Here is a 21,445-nt window from a genome sequence, read left to right as displayed (position 1 = left end):
TTCTACTAAAAAAATACAAAAAGCTAGCCGGGCGAGGTGGCTGGTGCCTGTAGTCCCAGCTACTCGGGAGGCTGAGGCAGGAGAATGGCGTAAACCCGGGAGGCGGAGCTTGCAGTGAGCTGAGATCCGGCCACTGCACTCCAGCCCTGGCGACAGAGCGAGACTCCGTCTCAAAAAAAAAAAAAAAAAAAAAAAAGAAAATGAGTCTCTGGTCTCAGGCTTCATCTGATCCCTCGTGGCTGGGATGCTTTATTCCTAGATGGGTAGGTCCCAGAAGCTCATTTTAGCAGGTTGGGAAGTCTCATGTCCTGTGAAGAGAAAATAGCGGGGAAGAAGGGAGAAAAAATGACAAACGAAAAGAACAAACCTGGAAAAATCGATACAGGCCACCTTACTCTGAAGTCCATACATTAGTAGGCCAGTATGAAAGTGGTTTAGGTATAGGTTGTATACCACATTTTTTTAAATCTGTTCATTTTCTGATGAACATTTAGGCAGTCCCCACCTTTTGGCAATTGTGAGTAACACTGTCATGACCGTATGTGTGCAGATATCTAAGTCCCTATTTTCAGTTCTTTTGAGTATATACCTAGGAGTGGAATTGCTGGGTTATATAGTAATTTTATATTTAGCCTTTTGAGAAACTTCCAAGCTGTTTTCTATAGTGGATGCACCATTTTGAATTTCAACCAGCAATTGACAAGGGTTTCAATTTCTCCACATTCTCACCAACACTTATTTTCCATCTTTAAAAATAAATACAGTCATCTTAGTAGGTGTGAAGTGATATCCCATTGTGTTTTTGTTTGAATTTCCCTAATAACTAATGATATTGGGCATTTTATTGAACGTGTTTGTATCTTTTTCTTCAAGATATGTCTATTTAGGTTCTTATCCCATTTTATAATTTAATTGTTTGTCTTTGTTTTTTTAAATAAGCTTTAGGAGTTCTTTATATAATCCAGATATCAAACAGTTATCAGGAATACTTTGTGCAAATATTTTTCCCCATTTTGTAGGTTATTGTTTTACTTTCTTGATGTCCTTGGATGCAGAAAAGATTTTTTTTTTTATTTTGAGGAAGTCTAGTTTATTTATTTTTCTTTCTAACACATGCTTTTGATGTCTTATCTTAGAAGCCACTGCCAAATCCGAGGTTATGATTATTAACTCCTATGCTTTGTGCATTAGTCTATTCTCATGCTGCTAATAAAGACATACCAGAGACTGGGCAATTTATAAAGGAAAGAGGTTTAACTGACTCACAGTTCAGCATGACTGAGGAGGCCTCAGAAAACTTACAATTATGGCAGAAGGGGAAGCAAACACATCCTTCTTCACATGGTGGCAGGAAGAAGTACTGAGCAAAAGTCGGGAAAACCCCTTATAAAACGATCAGATCTCGTGAGAACTCACTCACTATCACAAGAACAGCAGATGGGAGTAACTGCCCCCATGATTAAATCACCTCCCACTGGTTCCCTCCCATAACACAGGGGGGTTATGGGAACTACAATTCAAGATGAGATTTGGGTGAGGACACAGCCAAACAATATCACTTTCCTTTAAGAGTTGTATGGTTTCAGCTCTGGGGCGGTTGGTCCTTTTTTCTAGGCACCTCATTCCTAACAAGGCACACAGTGAGGATCGATCTCAAGATCACACACTGAGGATCGATATCTGAGGGTAAGAGGCTCCTTCAATAGTCACCCCACTTGCCTCTCTCCAGTGCCAGCCTGCCTCCCTTCCTCAGTGGAACCCAGATACATGGCAAGGCTCTCACAGTTTACCTGAAAAAGGCACAGTGAGGGAGTGGAAGAGGAGAGGAAGCTATCGTCAGAGACAATAAACACATAAAGTAGAGTTTGCATGGGGGTCACTGTAGGAGATGGGAGGTCCTGATAAGCCCTGATAAAGGGCTGATGCTCAAGTGATCCTTACGCACCGACTAAGAAGACATGACAGGCACCAAGAACAGCTCAGCCTGTGCTGGGATGGATGAAAGGCAGTGGCTGAGGAGCTAATGCACCCTACAGCTAGGCCTCTAGATCTAGACCCCAGCCCTGAAGAAGTGTGGAGGTGAGGAGCTCTAGCTAGATGAAGAAACCACAATTGGGTGTGACTGGCCTCACTTAACAGAGATGAAGCCTTTGTGATCCACTGAAATTGAAGCTCCAAATAGGAATTAAGTTCCATCACAGACAAATAAAGAAGGAACCATTGTGGTGTGAGATTCACACCATTCCTAAAGATGATCTCCATATGTGAACTGAACACACGAAAGTAACATGTTTTCTCTCAATTTTATTTCACTTTCTACATCATTCATCTCGCTTAGGAAGAATAGCTGTTTTCTAGTCCATATTTTAGTTTCAGGGGAAACATAAAAGCAAAACTTTTATGAAGATGAAGTAATTTCTCCAGCAGTGGTTTTCACCTGTGGGTGACATGGCCTTCCAGGGGAGATTTGGTGATGTCTGAAGACATTTTTGGTTGTCAAAACTGAGGCGGAGGTGCTTACTGGCAGTTAGTAAGTAGGTAGAGACTGGAGAAGCTGTGAAATATCCTGCAATGCACAGGACATCCGCCTGTGAAAATGTCCATCCCAAAATGTCAATGATGTCGCAGTTGAGAAGTTCTCGTGTACAGTGATTTATGTGATGATCTCTGTGCAGATGGAATATCGCACATCATTATGCCTTGGATTCAGCACATCATTAGGGTGTAGAAAGACCATCAGACTACAAGACATGAGGTTCAGGTGCCCCTGACTAGCTAAAAGTCTTGGACAGACTACTCAAACACCAACAGAGACTCATTCCCCACATTATAAAATGGACCTCATGAGTCCTGCCCTGCCTTCCTCTCAATGACTGAAGTGAAAACTACAAATGGTGAAATTCCAAAAAGCATCTTTATAATAGTTATTAATAGTGAAAAGAACAAGATCATGCCTGTTGCGGGAACATGGATGTCATTAATCCTTAGCAAACTAATGTAGGAACAGGAAACCAAATACTCCATGTTCTCACTTATAAGTGGGAGCTAAATGATGAGAATTAATAGACACAAAGAGGAAACAACAGACACTGATGTCTACTTGAGGGTGGAGGGGGTAAGGAGGGAGAGAATCATAAAAGTAACGATTGGGCGCTAAACTTAGTACAATGGGGACAAAATAATCAGTACATGGAACCCCTGTGACATGAATGAACCTATATAATACATGTACCCTTGAACCCAAAATAAAAGTTTAAAAAAGTGAGAAATTATCCAAATTATTCCAAACACTCTAGCAGGAGCCCAACTTCCCAGCCCAGACTGATTTTATTCAAGATGTCTGTGTTGTTCAGATTGAGTAACAATAGCTACTGTAACAAACAGCACCAACAATAATGGTTTAGCACCATAACAGTTTATAGCTTGCTGAAGCAACAATCAAACTTGGTTGGGTGGCTCTCCTAGATGACATTTTTAGTGAATAATAACTTGGAGACCATGACTCCTCCCTCCCTCTTTTCCTTCCTTCCTCCCTCCTTTCCTTCCTCCTTTCCCTTCTTTCTTCCTTCTTTTTTCTCTTCCCTCCCCAGAGCCTGGGAATTTTTTGATTCCAGATTCATAGATGAGGGAAAGTGTGTGTGGGCTCATAAAGGAGTTTTTCATGGGGGCAGAGCCAGAAGGAACCCCAGTGCATCTTCTTGCTTTTCATTGGCTGACCTCAGTCACATGGCCCTGCCTGATTGCAAGAGAGGCTGGGAAATGCAGTAAAACTATGAGCTGAGGAGAACAGGAAAATGGGTTTGGTAAGCACATAGTGGCTTCTGCTACAGCATCCTCTTCACCACATGCAGATTTGGGCTGTGTGGGATTCTGAGTGATGGAGATTTGGGAGTTTATTTTCCATAGGCAACACATACTTTTCTTGAGGCCATTACACCTCCCCCAGGTCAGACAATAAGATGCATCAAACCCAGAGCTTGTCTTCCAGAGTTTAATTCTCTTCGTTCATTCAGCAAGGACTTATGCAGCGCCTGTTATGTAGCACCAGGAACTGTGCTAGATGCTGGGGATACAGCAGTAAACCAACAAATGTCCCTGTCCTTTTAGCACTTGCAATCTAGTTGAGATAGGCTGTGAATAAAAACATTATAAGCAAACAAACCAACATACCCTTAAAGGCAATCAGCAGTACAGGTAATAACCTTTCTTTACTTTAAGAGAGTTTGGACCAAGTGTCAGAACTGAACTGACCTGGGTTAATCAGGTTTTTATCTTCTGGGAATTTGAAGTGCGAACTTAGAGTCACTAGTCTGCCACTATTGGCATTGAACTGAGACCTTGCTGGAAGCTGGGGCAGGCGTGTTTTGTGCTTGTGTAGAGATGCCGAGAAAGTTCTTCCACAGAGGGGAGAATAAAGCAAATGAGAAGCAATCAGGTTAAGAGAGAAAGAGAATATGAGAGAAACTGCTTTGCTTCTGAGGATTTCATTTCTTCTCAACCATGGTTAGCTTTTTCTGTCTTTGCATTCTGTGAGAACACTTATTTCCTTCCAGTAACTTCCCATTTTTGCCTGAGCACATTCGACCAGTATTTCTTCCTCTCAGTTAAAAAATCTCTGCTTATTTTTTCCTTCTCCTGGGTGGTACTCATCATCTATTTATTCTGTAGCCAAATGACTGATTATCTCCTTTGGGACACTAAGATGCACAAGACTTAGTTGCTGCCCTCAAGGAATTAGCATTGCAGCCTTCTGTCAATTGCAGGAGGAGAATTTCAGGCAATAATTATTGCCCATCTTACACATGTATGAGGCTGATGGTCACATCATCTGCTAACTTGGTAAGGGTCTCTCCAGAAACAGTGTCTCCCCTGACTAAGGAACAGTTAACAAGACACCAGCCAGGTCTACAGCTTGGTCACTGAATGAAGACCACATAAACAATTTGAAAGGGTGCAATTTTACAAAGGGAAAAAGTTCAATTTGCTATGTCCTGCTGCTCGTATTAAATTGATGAGCCTTGCTAGGCCTAACATTTACCCTAACATGCATTATTACTTATGTTAGGACACCAGTCTAGATAGAGAATCACAGATCTCAAACTGACAACAGATACATGATGAAATATTAAATTTTACCAGTAGTAAGATAAAAACAACATAGCAATGACTTATCATGTTTCACCTAGCAAATTAGCAATTTTTATGTCTTTGTTTTTAACAAATTAACATGTTCAGTTTGGGGGCGTGGTTTGAAAAAATAAATGAGAACAAAAACTGTGATGAAATCAGAATACTATTGAGAATTTATCTACCAAAAGGATCAATCATTTGAAAAGGCTTCAATGCAGCAAATCCATTGCAAGTAATTTTTTTAGGGAGATCACAGGAGAACTCAAAACTTTAACTATAAGGTGTTCATTGCAATGATATTTGCAATGGTAAACATTGAAAAAGCCAAATGTCTAACAATGAGGAATTATTGAATCAATTATGATACCTTCAGAAAATGGACTGTTCAATGATTATAAACTGATGCTATAAAAGCTCCACGACATGGAAAGATGCTTATGATGCATTTGTGAGTGAGAAAATGAGAGGTTAATGTACTATGGAGTATATGATCCTCTGTCTGAAAAAATAGTTATTGTAAAAACACAGAACATTTCCAATGAATTCATTCATTGGTAGGCATAAGATTGGTTTTCAGTTTGCTCTATTTAAAAAATTTAAATGAGAGTATATTATGCTTAGCATTCTGCCCGATATGGGGAAATCACTAAATGGATGATTCCTTTTTATATTATTATTCAGTTCTACAATCGAATGGAATAAATATCAACTTCTCAGGTTTGTTATTATAAGCAAACACAATCATAAAGCACCTGGTATACAGTAGGTTTTCAATAGATCATATAGATGATGTTCTTCTTCCTTTTTTTATTTTTATTTTTGCAGAGGAGAGGATTGTGTACCACAGAGGTCAAGAATGGGAATTTCTAAGTCAAAAGAGATTTCGATTCAAATACTGCTACTTAGCCATTTGCACACTGATCAAGAATGTATGCAAGTTAATAATGCTTTGAACTTTTTTTTTCATCTGAAGATGGAGAAGGCAATAGCTCAATGATGATTATTGTGAAAATATAAGGCTATGTATATAAATCACTTACCACATGGGGGTTTAAGGAATAGTCTATGTTCTTTCACCATATCATGTGAAAGGAACATGTATCAGATTTATAATATGAACAAGGTGCAACTTTAAGCATAAGATATACATAGATCTTAAAAGTATTCAAAGTCCTTCCTTCATCTCACTGCTGCTCAGTAGAGTAGAAATGCATGTGGCATAGAATTAGGCTACAGCCAGTTACAGCAAAAAAAAAAGAAAAAGAAGAGTCTAGAATGAGCTTACAACCAACAGAAGTTGACAGAGGGAGAGAGAGAATGGAAAGAAAATCCTTTTCAATGAAAGGAATACAGCTTAAAGCTTCTTCTTCAGCAAGGCTCCAACCTAGAGCAGGAAAGGTATTGGAACCATGAGTCTTACCAAGTTGACTAGAATTTGCTTTTGATATTTCCCAAATCCCCCGAGAATCTCAAGAACAAAGCCAGCTCAAATAGCAAGCTGCCATTGTTTCAATGGGCAAGGAGGTTATTTGCAAGTAAAATGTATAATTAGATACATTGTTAAAATGGGCATTATGTATGATGGATATACACACATAGATCTCAAAGCTACTATTATTTCTTGCCTGAGTTACTGAAATGCCTCCTCATAGTCTCACTGTTTTTGCCCCTGGCCAGATACAGTTTGTGCTAAATACAGAGAAATTCTGTGTAAAACAATTAAATTGCTTCATTCCCCTTCTTAAAACCCTCTAATTACTTCCATTTTCCTCAAAGTAAAAGCTGCAATCAGGCAATGTCTTGATCTTTCCTCACTTTTCATGGTCAAAAAAGCTACCATTTTTTGAGGGCTGCTGTGTGAGAAACACTGTACATGTGTTAATAGTCACCAGTGAATGTTCATAATCACTTAATATATTCTCATGATCATCCCCATTTTACAAAGGAGGAAACTGAGTCTAGATAAGAAGTCACTTGCTCAAGGTTAAGAAGTGGGCTGGGCACGGTGGCTCATGCCTGTAATCCCAGCACTTTGGGAAGCTGAGGTGGGCAGATCACGAGGTCCGGAGTTCAAGACCACCCTGACCAACATGGTGAAACCCCGTCTCTACTAAAAATACAAAAATTAGCTGGGTGTGGTGGTGCACGCCTGTAATCCCAGCTACTCAGGAGGCTGAGGCAGGAGAATGGCTTGAACTGGGAGACGGAGGTTGCGGTGTGCCAAGATTGTGTCACTGCACTCCAGCCTGGGTGACAGAGCGAGACTCAGTCTCAAACAAAGTGGCAGCAGCAGGACTCAAGCCTGTAACTGTCTGGCTTCAAAATCTGAGTTTTAGTTAGTAACAGTAAGCCTTCCATATCCATGAATTCTGCATATATGGATTCAACAACCCCTAGAGAGAAAATACATGAAAAATATTGCATCTGTATTGAACATGTACAGACTTTTTTCTCTTTATCATTACTCCCTTAACAATATAGTATAACAACTATTTACATTGCATTTACATTATTTTAGACATAAGTAGTCTAGAGATGATTTAAAGTATACAAGAGGATGTGCATAGGTTATATGTAAATACTATGGCCATTTTATATCAGGGATTGAGAATCCTCAGATTTCGCTGAGAGAGGTTCTGGAACCAATCCCCCATAGATATAGAGGGACAACTGTAATTCGTCAACAATTCCTCAAACTAGATCATTAGAGTGGATGCAAGCTTTAAAAATCTATTGCATTTATAAGCACCACCACAGGACATCTGATTTTGTAGGTGTAAATGGAGTAAATATTCTAGATCTTTATAAAGCTCCCTAATGGAGTCTGAAACACGGCCATATTTGGGAACCCTTCATGTATTACTTAATTTTATCTCCATGACAGCCATGTCAAAATGATATTATCATTCACTTCCTACAGATGAAGACACTGAAGCTCAGAGGATTGCTGTGCTGGTAATCTTCCATTTCCCTCACCCAATCTTTCTAACTTGAGCCATTCTTTACTCATCTCTAAACCCTGCTGTGAGCCACAGGAGGCTGACCTATTGGGACGGCATCAATGGACTCATCTGCTCTCTTATTTCTGGTTGCGTTTGACCAATGGGGGACACTTGCAGGACATCGGAGGCCAGGAAGAGAGAGAAGCCAGGTGTTTTTTCTCCATGGTCCCTGTCCACCTTATTGCAGTTTGGCAGTGATTATATTTCTCCATAGCCACAGCTCCTGCTGTGTTCCTCCATAATTCCAGCTCTGGTCGGTCTACTAATGCTGTCCCCTCCCCTTCTCCCATCAGATTTTGTGTTGGTGATGGTTGTCCACTGTTGTCATCTCCTGGGTATGTCACCATCTCTTATGGGTTCTCTTAACCATGTGCACACTCTGTAGAAGTCCCTGCATTAACCTCTCTTGAGCTAAGTCTGAGCTATCCATCCATTTCCTGCTGGGACTCTGATAGAGTCATGTACCCAGGAAGGGAGAGGGCTGAATCTGAAGCTGGGTCTGTCAGTCAAACCCCATATTCCCTCTTCAGGTACCAGATGATCTCTGTATTAGTCCCTTTTCTGTTACTTATAACAGAATGCCTGAAATTGGGTAATTTATAAAGAAAAATATTTTGTATCTCATAGTTAAGGAGACTGAGAAGTTTAAGGTTGAGGGGCTGGATCTGGTGAGAGCCTTCTTGCTGTGGGGGACTCTCTGCAGAGTCCTGAGGCAACTCTAGGAATCACATGGTGAGGGGGCTAAGCATGCTTTTGTGCTATCTCAAGTCTTTCTTCCTCTGCTAATAAAGCCACCAGCTCCTCTCTCTTGATAATCCATTAATTCTTTAACCCATTAATCCATGAGGAGGCTTCATGATCCAATTATCCGTTAAAGGCCTCGCCTCTCAATACTGTCACATTGGGGGTTAAGTTTCCACATGAGTTTTGGAAGGGATATTCAAACCAGAACAATCTCTAAGGACAATTCTAGGTCTGGTTGTTTATAAATCTTGCTGTCACATTCCTCTAGAATTCCGTGTTCAAAATTCACAGTGGATCTTTGCAAGTTTTTACTTAGGATCCTTTATATGAAGTCTCTTTTTATTTTAGCCTGATGAGAAACTTAGGGAATGAGAGTTTGGAGAAAACTGGATTGTGCCTCCAAGTCTCAGAGAAGTCCGAGGACCTGCTAGATCCAGACTTGACCATAGGTGTCTTGCCTGACAACTGTAACTTCTGCACTTACTCTCAGGCCTGGGGAGGGGGTAAAGGAGAGACCCAAGGCAACTGAATTTGACTCAGACAAGTCCAGGAGAGCAGCCAGAAGTGGACAGACTTCCCAAAATGAGGGCATTTATTATTTAAACATTGATTACTCTGTTTAAATCATACAGAGGGAAAAGGTTTTCCATTTGTAAAAAGTCATTTTTTTAATGGTAGATCAAAGTTGGCCAACATTTTGCTGGACCACAAGTTCTTGTGGATGCCAAAGAGGTCTGAGCCCAGCCTACCAGAGTAGAACAGAAAAGAACCAGTTCAGGGCAGTGCTGAACCCAACCTTTCCCATAAGGCAAATGGATTTAACAAGCTTCATTAGCTCCCTGTATCAGTCAGTGTCCTACCAGGAAAATAGAAATCATTCTGTATCTTTCACACAAAGGGAATTTACTATAAAGAATGGATTACCCAGGTGATGGAAGAGTATAGAAGACACTTAATTGTGGGGCAACAGAGAGATTAGCAACAGCAGTAAAATAGTAATGCCCTTAGGGTGGAGGAACAAGGAGAGGAGTTAAAAGTTAGCTGGCAGGACTTAAATTCATGGCAAGGGCTGTTTTGCAAGAATTGGAACCAAGAAGAGAAAGTCTTCGTCAAAGTCTGTCACAGGACAGCTCAGATTCAAGGGAAGAAGAAATAGACCCCATGTCTTGACCTGTGACATAATATCCACATATAAGGAAGAAAGGAAGTGATGGTAGCTACCTTGGGAGACTCAACCACAATAGATATTTAGAATTATGATGTTGTCTTAATGAATTGATGTTTTTGACCCTTTTATCACTATAGTATGCTCCTATTCCTCTCTAATAACACTCCATGTTTTGAATTCTACCTCATCTGATATTAACATAGCTGCCTTAGCTTTTCTGTGGTTAGTACTTGTATATCTTTTCCATCTTTCAACCTATCTTTGCCCTTACATTTATGGTCCATCTCTTGTAAATGCAATATAGTTGGGTCTTGCTTTTACATTTGGTCCAGCAATCTCTGTCTTACAATTTCAGTGCTTAGTTCATATTATTCATTATAATTATTAATATGCCTGGGTTTAAGTCTACCATCTTGCTATTTGTTTTCTAGCTGTTTTTCTCATTCTTTTCCCCATTCCCTTCCTGTCTTCTTTCTTACTATATTTGGTATACCATTTTAATTTTCTGTATTGTATTTTTAGTGCTTGTCTTGAGAATGATAATATGCACCCTTAGTTTATAATCAGAATTACTATCTGACTTATCACCCAGAATTAATTTTAACATACTGCTTCTCATCTAATGTAAGAACCTTATAACAGTACACTTGTATTTACTTCTCATGTCCTTTGTGCCATTGTTAGCATTTATCTTACTTTTATAATTCCACAACATATTGTTATTATGTTTGCTGGAAACAACTGTCTTTTAAAGAAATTAAGAAAAAATGTTAAAAGCCATTTCTATTTATTCATATATTTACCATTACTGGCATTCTTCATCTTTTGTGTAGATCTAATTTTCTGTCTAAAGAACTTCCTTTAGCAATTCTGATAGATGGAACGGCTGGTGATTAATTATTTTGTTATTTTTACTTTTGTTTTATCTTTGTCTTAATTTTTGAAGAATATTTTCAATGGATATGGCATTTTAAGTTAACTCTTAATTCTAACACAGTTCCCTGTATGTAATGTGTCCTTTTCCTTATTTTTGGTTTTCAACAATTTAACTATCATGTAACTAGCTGTGTGTGTGTGTGTGTGTGTGTGTGTGTGTGTGTGTGTTCCTCTTTCTTTGGGTTTGTTGAGCTTCTTAGACAAGTGGATTAATATTTTTAATCAAATTTAGAATACCTGAAGAATATTTCTTCAAATATTGTTTCTACCTAAATTTCTTTGTTTCCTTCTTTTAGTATGTCAAGCACATATATTTAGACTATGATATTGTCTTTAGGTCTCTGAGAATCTGTTAATTTTTTTCAATTTTTTTCTTTTTGTGAGCTTTAGTTTGAATAGTTGGTATTGATCCATCTTCAAGTTCTGTAATCTTTTCTTTTGCAGTGTCCAGATATCAAACCCAGTTGGTGAAATCTGTTTAAACTGTAGATACTGTATTTTTCAGTTCTTGTCATTTCCTTTTGATTCTTTTTAATCATTTCCATTCTTCTGTTGAAATTCCTCATCTCTTCACTCATTATTTTTTATCTTTTTGTTCTGTCCTTGAACATATTTATAATAGATGTTTTAAAATCTTATGTACTTGCCGGGCGCAGTAGCTCACGCCTGTAATCCCAGCAATTTGGGAGGCCGAGGCGGGTGGATCACGAGGTCAAGAGATCAAGACCCTCCTGGCTAACACAGTGAAACGCTGTCTCTACTAAAAATACAAAAAATTAGCCAGGCGTGGTGGTGGGCACCTGTAGTCCTAGCTACTTGGGAGGCTGAGGCAGGAAAATGGCATGAACTTGGGAGGCGGAGCTTGCAGTGAGCTGAGATGGTTTCACTGCACTCCAGCCTAGGAGACAGAGCCAGACTCCACCTCAAAAAATAAATAAAAAAAAAAATAAATCTTATGTACTAATTTCAACATCTATGTGCCCTGATCATATTTCTATTATCTTTTTCATCTCGGTTAAAGATCACACCTCCTGTCTTTTGTGTGTCTAGTAATTTCTTTATTGCATTTTGGAAACTGCTGAGTCTATTTTGCTAAAAATCTGAATTATTTTGTGCTTCTTTTAAAGAGAATTTAGTTTTCTTTTGCAGGCAGTTGATTTAATAGATGCTGAGGCTGATCTTAGTGGTCTCTTTAGGCTTTATTGTAATAGGTGAGAAGTAGCCCTTCCTCTTAGGCTAGACTAGTTCTACTCCTAAAGCAATAACTTTCTGAGGGTGTCAAATGATGTCTGGGTTATTCAACACACTGTCTTCCCTCTTCCTTGTGAGAACTCCAATGTCTCCTAGCCACCCGTAACCTCTGAGATCTCTCACAGCACCTCCCACTTCTTTTGCCCCGGTCAGTGGCTGTTCAGGCTAAGTTTCAGAGCCCTACCTTACACATGCACAGTTGAGTATTTGACCAAAACTGAAGGGGATCCCCATGCAAATTTCTGCTGTTTCTTTTCAGAGCATCTTCTCCTTTCTGCTGTCGGGTCCCATTAATTCCAGCTACATCTGCAGCTCCAAACTCCAATCTCTACTTCTTATACACAGCTGCTGTCCATTGTGACTCCACTTCTCTGTGCTGCAGGTAAAAAGTTGGGGTGAAGGTGGAGCCAGTCTCCTGTGTTCTCTTCTCTCAAAGATCCCAACTCTGTGCTGTCTGCTGCCCAATGTCTGAAAACAGTTGCTTCATATATTTGTTTATGAGAGAGGGTGTGTCTGGTATTAGTTACTCCACGATGGCTGGAACCAAAAGTCTCACAAAGTTTTGAAAATAGAAAGGTATAATGCTTATGAAACCTCAAGTATACAATAAGTGGTTAATAAATAGTAGTGAATATAAATTTAAATTTAAATTTGTATTACACATTAAACCGTCTTACTAAACTATAGATTCTTCAAGTTAAAGACTGTGTGTTAATCATTTTTATATCTCCAATACTTGGAAGAAGAAACCTGGCATGCAATGACTATCAACAAACATTTTTCTTAATTTAAGTAAACTAAACCAAGAAATGAGCTGATAAGATACCACTTTGGATGTGAAGACAGAGTTCTGGAAGTCTAATTGTCAGTCAGTTCTTGGTACTCATTTTGAGCCCATTTTGGTGTTAATTCCAAAGTACTTCATTATTCCAGGAGTCCCTTGTTCACATATTTCTTCATTTCTAGTGTATTCAGTAACTTGCAGGCTTCTCCTCACTATCAAGGCCTTTGCCAGGGGTAGGACAGACAGGTGAAATAACATGTAAATTTCAGTGATCCTAAAGATCTTAACACCTGTATCAGAGATATTGCAAATACATGCAAAATACTTCGATAAAAATCCAGTGTGGATGAGTCTGTTGAATGACGAAAAGACCTCAGGAATTCTGAAAATGGGAAATAATGGATATATTGGGAAATGTAAAGGGATAGATAAAGAGGTAAGTTGCCGGCTGCATCAGGTTGTATTTGAGCTTTGCAATTCACTTCAAGGAGTTCAGGCGTTTTTGGGAATGGGTATAATGAGCCTTTGAAAAATTTTGTGCAGCAAAGAGATTGAGTTTAATGTCATATATATTCATTTTCACCTGAATGTACTACTTCAAGAGTCTAAAGGGGACAGCAAGAAAGCTGGAGAAAGCGAACCAGAAGAGGGAAGTGGAAAGTTCAGGTTGCACAAATGCCTACTAAAGAATCCATTGGAACTGGAGATGGGCATCCACTTATTTTTTTTTTAATTTTATTTCCACAGGTTATTGGGGAACAGTGGTGTTTGGTTACATGAGTAAGTTCTTTAGTGGTGATTTGTGAGATTTTGGGTCACCCATCACCTGAGCAGTATACACTGCACCCAATTTGTAGTCTTTTATCCCACACCCCTTTCCCACCTTTCCCCTGAGTCCCCAAAGTCCATTGTGTCATTCTATGCCTTTGCATCCTCTTAGCTTAGCTCTCACTTGTGAGAAGATATGATGTTTGGTTTTCCATTCCTGAGTTACTTCACTTACAATCATAGTCTCCAATCTCATCCAGCTTGTTGCAAGTAGACAGCCATCCATTTCTGATCCTCTTTTCCTGGGATTCTGACTTACACTCTTTCCTTACTGGGCATCTATCTCAAAGCAGGACCATGACATTCAACAGGACGAGTCTGTCGTTTGGAGTAATCAGAGGCCACCACCTCATTTCTGATTTGGCCCTTTTTGTGGTCATATTTGGCCTCTCAATGTATAATATCAAGACAGAGGGTCCCTTTAATTGATCATGCTCATAATCCTGAACAATTTCCTTTGACTCTGCTTGAACATCAAGCCTTGAATTTCTATTCAGTTCTAGGATTTCTAATCTGCTACTTGCTTCCTTGTCTTGACCTCACCTGAAACGGTTCTTCTTGGGTCCTCAACGTCATACCAATTCAGTCTTCCTCCCTTTCACTAGCTCTCCCTATCCACCCCTTCCTTTTGGCACAGCTTTGACCTAGGTATTCTAGTCATAGCATAAACTTTTAGAGAATAGGTACTTCACTCCTTTCTACCCCCTCTCCAATTTGTCGTCTCTGTAAGTAGGATCCCATTGACTAACCTCAGTAAAGCAAGACAACCCTTGGGTTAAAATCATGGGTTTCAGAATTAGGCCTGGGTTCAAATCTTAGCTCTGAAAATGTTTTACTTGAGTGATGTTGTCCAGAAAGTTTCAGTGTTTTTAGCTTCAGTTTCTATATCTGAAAAGTGGGAGAAAATAAGGTCTTATGGGGGATTAGGTGAGATATTAAACATAAAGCATCTAATTCAGTGCTAAGTCAATGTTGTTCTTCAAAAACTCCTCCTTCCTTCTGCATCTTGGGTATGAAAATAACAGCTTTAGCTGCGTGTCTTTCTTTGCTAGGTTTTGGAGAGTTTTAATTAATGTTTAGAAAATCTAGACATGCTGTCTATGTTGGTCTATCTATTGTCCAAATAAATGACTTACTGCTTAACTTCTCTCGGTTAAGGTTCCTAAAACCTCATTGCCTCCCCTCAGGCCTTTGTCTCCAGCTGGTAGAAGTCAAAACAAACCACAAAAACAATGGAATTTTTTTCTAGGATTGCTCAATGCCATCCAAATGTGCCTGAGGCCCCAGGCAGTGCTATTGATGCCACAGCAGACATGCAACATATCTCCATCCAGAGGGTGATCATTTATAGGTACTCTCTGGAATCTTCCTGGTTTCTTTGATGAAATGGTTTCCTAATCCACTGTCCTCTAGATGTACTGTAAATATTTCCATAACTATCTCCTATAATTATCTATGTGGCAGGGAGTCAAAATTCATTGAGGATCTATTATGTGCCAGACACTGGACTCTGCCCTTAGGTAGATTGGTAGATTACGTCTTTGACTCTTCACTCCAGTCCAGTGGGATTTTCCTTAGTCCCATTTACAGATAGGAAAACTGAAGCTCAGAAAACGTCAGTTGTTCTCCCAAAATCAATTGCTGGTAAGTGGTGGATCCAGATTGAAACCGAGTTCTGTCTGCTTTAATCAGCCTCTGCCATTTCCTTGCAAAGACCTTGATCTTCCAAAGTGTCCGTTGTATTGGGAGCTAATCAACCACGTTATAATATTTTTATTATTTTTTAAAGCAGTTAGTTTCCATAGCCTCCTTTCCCTCTCTCCCCATATTCATTCTTTTATAGAACATTCGATACATGCAGGCTTTGAAAGGAAAAATGAACCTAAAAGCTCCACTGAAGTGAAAATGCGAAGGCTTCTTCGAAACTTAAGTAGCATTAGAAGCAATTACATTTGTGCAAATGCAGAAAGGCTTGTTTCTATTTCTGATTCCCCCACACCCTAGGGCAGTAAACTGGGAGGAAGGCTGTTAACTATTCCAGAGCACAGAGCTCCAGACAGCAAGACCTAAGCTTTTTTTTTTTTTCTCACCTTCTATTGTCAATGTTAAGATGGCACCCCTCTTTTCAAAAGGAAACCAATATATGCTAATTAAAATAAATTAGTGTTTTTATCTCAAAAGATGCTTTTGTGGGAACAGGGTTAAATGGCAATTCTAGTGCAGAACTACACTATCCATCTATTAAACACATGCACACACGTAAAATATAACCTCAAATCTTTGCATTTAGTTACAGCTTTTTTTTTTTTCTTTTTATCTCATGGGGGCATCTGCTAGCATAAACCCAGTATTGTTTTTACAAACACATACGAGTACATAGCTAAAAGGTGAGGATGAAGGCTGGTGACAAAAAGAGGCAGCATGAGATGCATTTTAAAATGTATGAAGATGTAAATGATATTTCATGAAAGAAGCAAAACTTGCTAAAACTATGCAAGATCTAAGGGAAAGAAAATAATTTTGCCCAACTGACTTATTTTTTTTCAGTCATCTTTTTACTACATTGCAAACTACCCCCAAATATAAGAGCTTAAAATGACAATTTAACTATTCAGCAATAAAAAATAATAAAATCATCATCATTTGAGGCAACACAGATGGAACTGAAAGATGTTATGTTAAGTGAAACAAGCCAGGAACAAAAAAATTAAACACTGTGTGTTCTTACTCACATGTGGAAACTAAAAAAGTTGATCTCATAGAAGTAAAAGTAGACTACAGGATACTAGAGGCTGGTAAAAGTAGGAAGAAAGGAGGGATATTGGAGAGATTTGTTAAAGGATACAAAATCACAGCTAGATAGGAAGAAGAAGTTCTGATGCTCTAAAGCACATTAAGGATGACTATAGTTAATAATAATATTAGATAATTTCAAATAGCTAGAAAAGAGGATATTGAATGTTCCCAACTCAAATAAATTATAAATGTTTGAGATGAGGATGAATATGTACAATTATTGCCAATCAAAAAAATTTTGATCAGAAAATTTATCAAATAATTTTCTGTTGAAACAGAAAAGAGGGATTGTATTTATTGTCCTGCCTATAATCTCAAGTTCACTCAGACGAATAATAGCTATTGATTTTTGAATTGATGATGTCCCAGTCTTTCACCAGATGCTTTAATACATTATTGTACATAATCTAGAGAAAAATCCGAGAAGTAGGTATTATGTCCATTTTCCAGAAAAAGAACATTTGTCAATCAAAAAAAGATGAGAAATATGCTATGTGCCCCATGAATATGTACAATTACCATTTGTCAATCAAAAAAATTAATGACAACTTATTATTTCTCACAGTTCTGCAAGCTGGGCTGGGCTCGGATGGGCAGTTCTTCTGTTCTACATGGCATCTGCTGAGGCTGGAATGTCCAAAGTGTATGCAGAAACTCTCATGACCAGTGCTATGGGTGGGATAGCTGGAACAGCTGGGGCCTACTTGAGCATTGCTCTCTCTCTGCACATGGCCTTTCTCATAGATACCCTGGGCTTTATATCACAGAAGGGTGAGCTTGAGGTCACTGAATTTCTTAAATGATGCTGCCTTAAAAGAGGCAGAAACTGCTAATCATATTAAGCCCTGGACGCAGAAATCTTAGAATTTTCTCACATTGTATAGGCCAAAGCAAGTCACCAAGCCATCCTGGAGTCAAGGAGAGGAGGGCAGAGTCCACCACTTGCAGAGGGACAGTACGCATGTACAGATGGGGAGGAACGCATGGTGACCATCTTTGAAGGCTCTGCACCACACAGGAGTTAGCAGGCTGCTTTATAACTGTTTCAAAGATACAGTTCTGAATAGTGGACTATTCTCCAGCAATGAAAATGAATGAACTACAGCTACAGGTAAGAGCATTGATCAGTCTTTCAAACATCACAATGATTAAAAAGACAGAAATAATACACACCATATGATTCATTTTATGAAGTTTAAATCTATGCAACAGTACACTACATTGTTAATTGGTACACAGCTAGGTGGCAAAATTTATTAGGAAAAGCCAGAAGATAATTATCATAAAAGTCGCAGTAGGGGTCAGCTATAGGTTGAATGTAGGTAGATGTAATTGGGAAGTGACATGGAAGGCTTCTGGGTGCTGGCATTATTTTTTTTTCCTTGACCTAGGTGATGGTTGCATGCACACTTGATTTAATCATTAAATCGATCATTTATGCATATTTTCTATTTGTAGGTTATATTTCTAAATTTTAAAAATTATTAAAAGTACCTTTTGGCTAAATTTGTTTGGCATATGCATACTTAATGTGTGCAGTTCAAAACTCTAACTGCGTTGAAACAGAAAATAGGGGTTGGATCTACTGCCTTGCCTATAATCTCAAGTTCACTCAGAGGAATAATAGCTATTGATTTTTGAATTGGTGATATGTCCCAGGCTTTCACCAGTTGCTTAAATACATTAGTGTACATAATCTAGAGAAAAATCTGAGAAGTAGATATTACGTCCATTTTTCAGAAAAAGAAAACAATGGCTTGGTAAGGGCAGCTCCAAGGTCACACAACACTCAAACCCAGTCTGTCTGACTCTACACTTCCTCCTTAAAAAAAAAAAAAGCCCTTGGCACAGGGGTCCTGGACATGAGCAAATTTCACCCATCTCCTGTGCTCCAGCCAGTCTAATCCAGATCAGGCAGCACCCAGGTCACCATCAGCACAAAAGCCCAATTGTTCAGGTTCTGTTCTCACTAAGGATGTGGCCCATTGCAGCCAATGGGGGACTTGGCCAAGCGTCAGGCACTGATGGAAGACTCCTCTCTTGGCTGCTGGCTGTTGACAAGCTAAGTGGCTGCCTCGGTCACGCCAGGATGTAATAAAGCCGCCCAGCACCCAGGATCTGCCGACGAAGAGAGTGCAAGGGCAGTGGAAAGAGACAGCCTCCAAATTCCAGGAATCACATGGTGTTTATTCTGAGGCCGGCCTCCCATCACCCACTCCACTGGAAGCTGCTGTTGCCTGGAAGGGCTCAGGCTGGAGAGAATCCAGATTAAATAATAGTGTAATAAGGAGCACATCTCTGTTTTGGTTTTTATAGACTGTGCCATTTCAAAGGGACAAGAGCAAAGTCTTCCAGGGCACTTATTGGGATCTGCTGAACCATGACCTAATTAAATCCACTGGAGAAAAATCTCTTGTTAAAAAAAGGGAGATTTGCATTGCTTTTTGGAGAAATTATTTAGCTTTAAGATGGCACTTATTTTTAGAGGTACTAGAAAAACACAGACTGAATACTATATTGTTATTAGTGATTTCAAGAGGATGGGGCACAGAGAGGGACATTCTCAGTAATGACAATGCTCACATTGACAAAACTCTTTGAAATTAATTACCGTGTTCTGCTCTCCCAACTGCTCCATAACATGAAGGGTCAGTTATCATTAGCTTCATTTCAAAGATAGAAGTAAGAATCAAAGAGGATCTTTTCTAAAACTTATGCTTAGAAATCAAATTATTTTCTCATTTCTTCACATTCAAAATTAAGGAAGAGATTTTGAGAAATGAAAGTTATGCTAATAGCAATACAAATACCATTGATAATATTAAGAAGGAGTAGGAGCAAGGGAAGGAGGAGGAGGAAGAAGAAAAGGAGGAGGAAGGGTATGGTGAGGACAAAAAAAAAAGGAGTTGGAAAATGAAGAAGGAGAAAAAGTAAGAATAAATAGTAATGTTTATTGAGCACTTACTATGTGCAATGAATTGTGTGAGGTTCTTTCTTACCTACTCTTCCCTTGGAGAATTTGTCCGTCTGCTGTCCCAGAGGGGGCTGCCATACCTTTCCTCTGTGACCACACGTTGGATTTTTGGCCCAGACTAAGCCAATTCCATTTCCTTGCCCTGGGAATTTGGAATGGAAGATTCTGAGTTAATGACTGGGCACTGCTAAGGTTTCAACCACCTAATGCTGAGACTAGCACTGCCAAGTCCAGGGAGATTTTTTAATAGGGCAAATAATACTCCTCTACAAAGAAAGAAAAGAAAATAGAAGACACTGAGAAAAACAACAACAAAAAAGTAGATAGGAGACTCCCAGAACACCCAAAAGAAAAGATCAAGGGAATACCAGGCCCTTGTAAGGCTCAAATACATTTCCTCCTTCGAGCGATCTGAAAGCTTCCTAGACCTTCCAAATAAATGTCTTCTTACTTGAGTTAGAGTAGGTTTCTGTCTCTTAGAACCAAATTATTAAGGCATCATCTCTGAGCCATTCATCAACTTAACCAGGTTTTACTATTTGACAGAAAAAGCAACTGAAGCACAGGGTGAGTAAGCTATTTGCCCAGAGTCACATCGTCAGCACCGCAGAACTGGGACAAGAATCAAGGTCTCCTGGCGCCTAAAATCTCTTCCCTGCTAAAGGTGGTGGCTGAGGAAATATACAGCAGTTTGTACTGACATTCCTACTATTTGGCCACTTATTCTTTGATTGCCAACAAAAAAACAAATTCCTATTGGAAGTCATGTAAACATTTTTTGAAGGAATTTATTTCTCATGTAAACTTAAGAAGAATATTGGAGAAATAGAATTAGCTTTAGTCATGACAGCACTCAGGCACTTAAACCATATTGTCAGAACCTATAATTATCCTTCCATCAGCTCTATTTCCTCTTAGTTATCTTCACTCTGAAATTGGCCAAGACGGCTGCATATAAGCTTCAGGTTTATACCTTTCTAGGTTATCAGTCTTGGCTGGACAAAGAAAGTCACTTTATTCATTATTCCCCCAGACCTCTGAGAAGTGACTCTCACTGGGTGAATTCAAGTCACATGTTCATTCCTGAGCCAATGACTGGCCAAAAAAAAAATGGCATGCTCTAATTGGTCAGAACTGTGCCATGTGCCCATTCTCAGCCCCCAAAGCAGTAATCAGCTGACATTTCCCATATGGCTTGAGAATAGGGGAAGGGTGATAGTTCAAAGGGAACACTGGGGGGTTTTACCCAAAGAAAGGAAAGTGGATTCGAGAGGATAAAAGCGATAGCCATCCAATACATGCTTGTTCAATCAGCTCCTATCATTGTAAAACATTTTCTAGAATTCTCATTTGGCTCAGTGGGTTGGGTGGGGGATTTTAGAAATTACACAATTGTAGACTTTTTGAAATCAATGAGCTCATATTCCTCATTTTACAGTTAAGAAGTTAAATGACTTGCCTCAGGCACACATCTGGTGAGAAACCGAGCGCGGCTTGCTCTTGATACCCAGGCTGGATACCAGGCTGACCGTGCACCTTCGAGTCTTCCTTCCGCAGACTCTTTTGACTAATCCAGCAACCGAGCATCTGGCAAGGTCAGAATTTCTCACCATTTCCCAACAAGCTTTCTGGCATTGCTTTAACCAAAGGGAATATTCTAGACACTGTAACAAGATGATATCAGAAATCTAAACGCAAAACAGGCTTTCCCACATCCCCATTAGTCAATTATGACTATACACCACAAATCATTTTTTCACATTTATAGACTTTTCAATGTTACAACTGGTCCTTTAAAAAAATTACATGTAAATAAGGAAAGGGACAGCCAT

At 39.3% G+C, this 21,445-nt stretch overlaps 1 long non-coding RNA gene across 1 annotated transcript; it reads right to left on the bottom strand.

Annotated features, from left to right (window-relative positions):
* Positions 1 to 206: 206 nt before the first annotated feature.
* Positions 207 to 20,203, bottom strand: LOC117090961. Its single transcript, XR_004440177.1, has 3 exons — positions 20,065 to 20,203; positions 19,639 to 19,755; positions 207 to 308 (listed from the first exon to the last, which is right to left on the bottom strand). It is a non-coding gene; the product is annotated as an uncharacterized LOC117090961 (long non-coding RNA).
* Between the last annotated feature and the right edge of the window lie 1,242 nt (positions 20,204 to 21,445).

This window comes from Trachypithecus francoisi, unplaced genomic scaffold (genome assembly GCF_009764315.1).
Source record: "Trachypithecus francoisi isolate TF-2019V2 unplaced genomic scaffold, Tfra_2.0 Lachesis_group11, whole genome shotgun sequence".
Classification (NCBI taxonomy): Eukaryota; Metazoa; Chordata; class Mammalia; order Primates; family Cercopithecidae; genus Trachypithecus; species Trachypithecus francoisi.
Note: the sequence above shows the minus strand (reverse complement) of the source record. Positions and strands in the feature narration are given on the sequence as shown.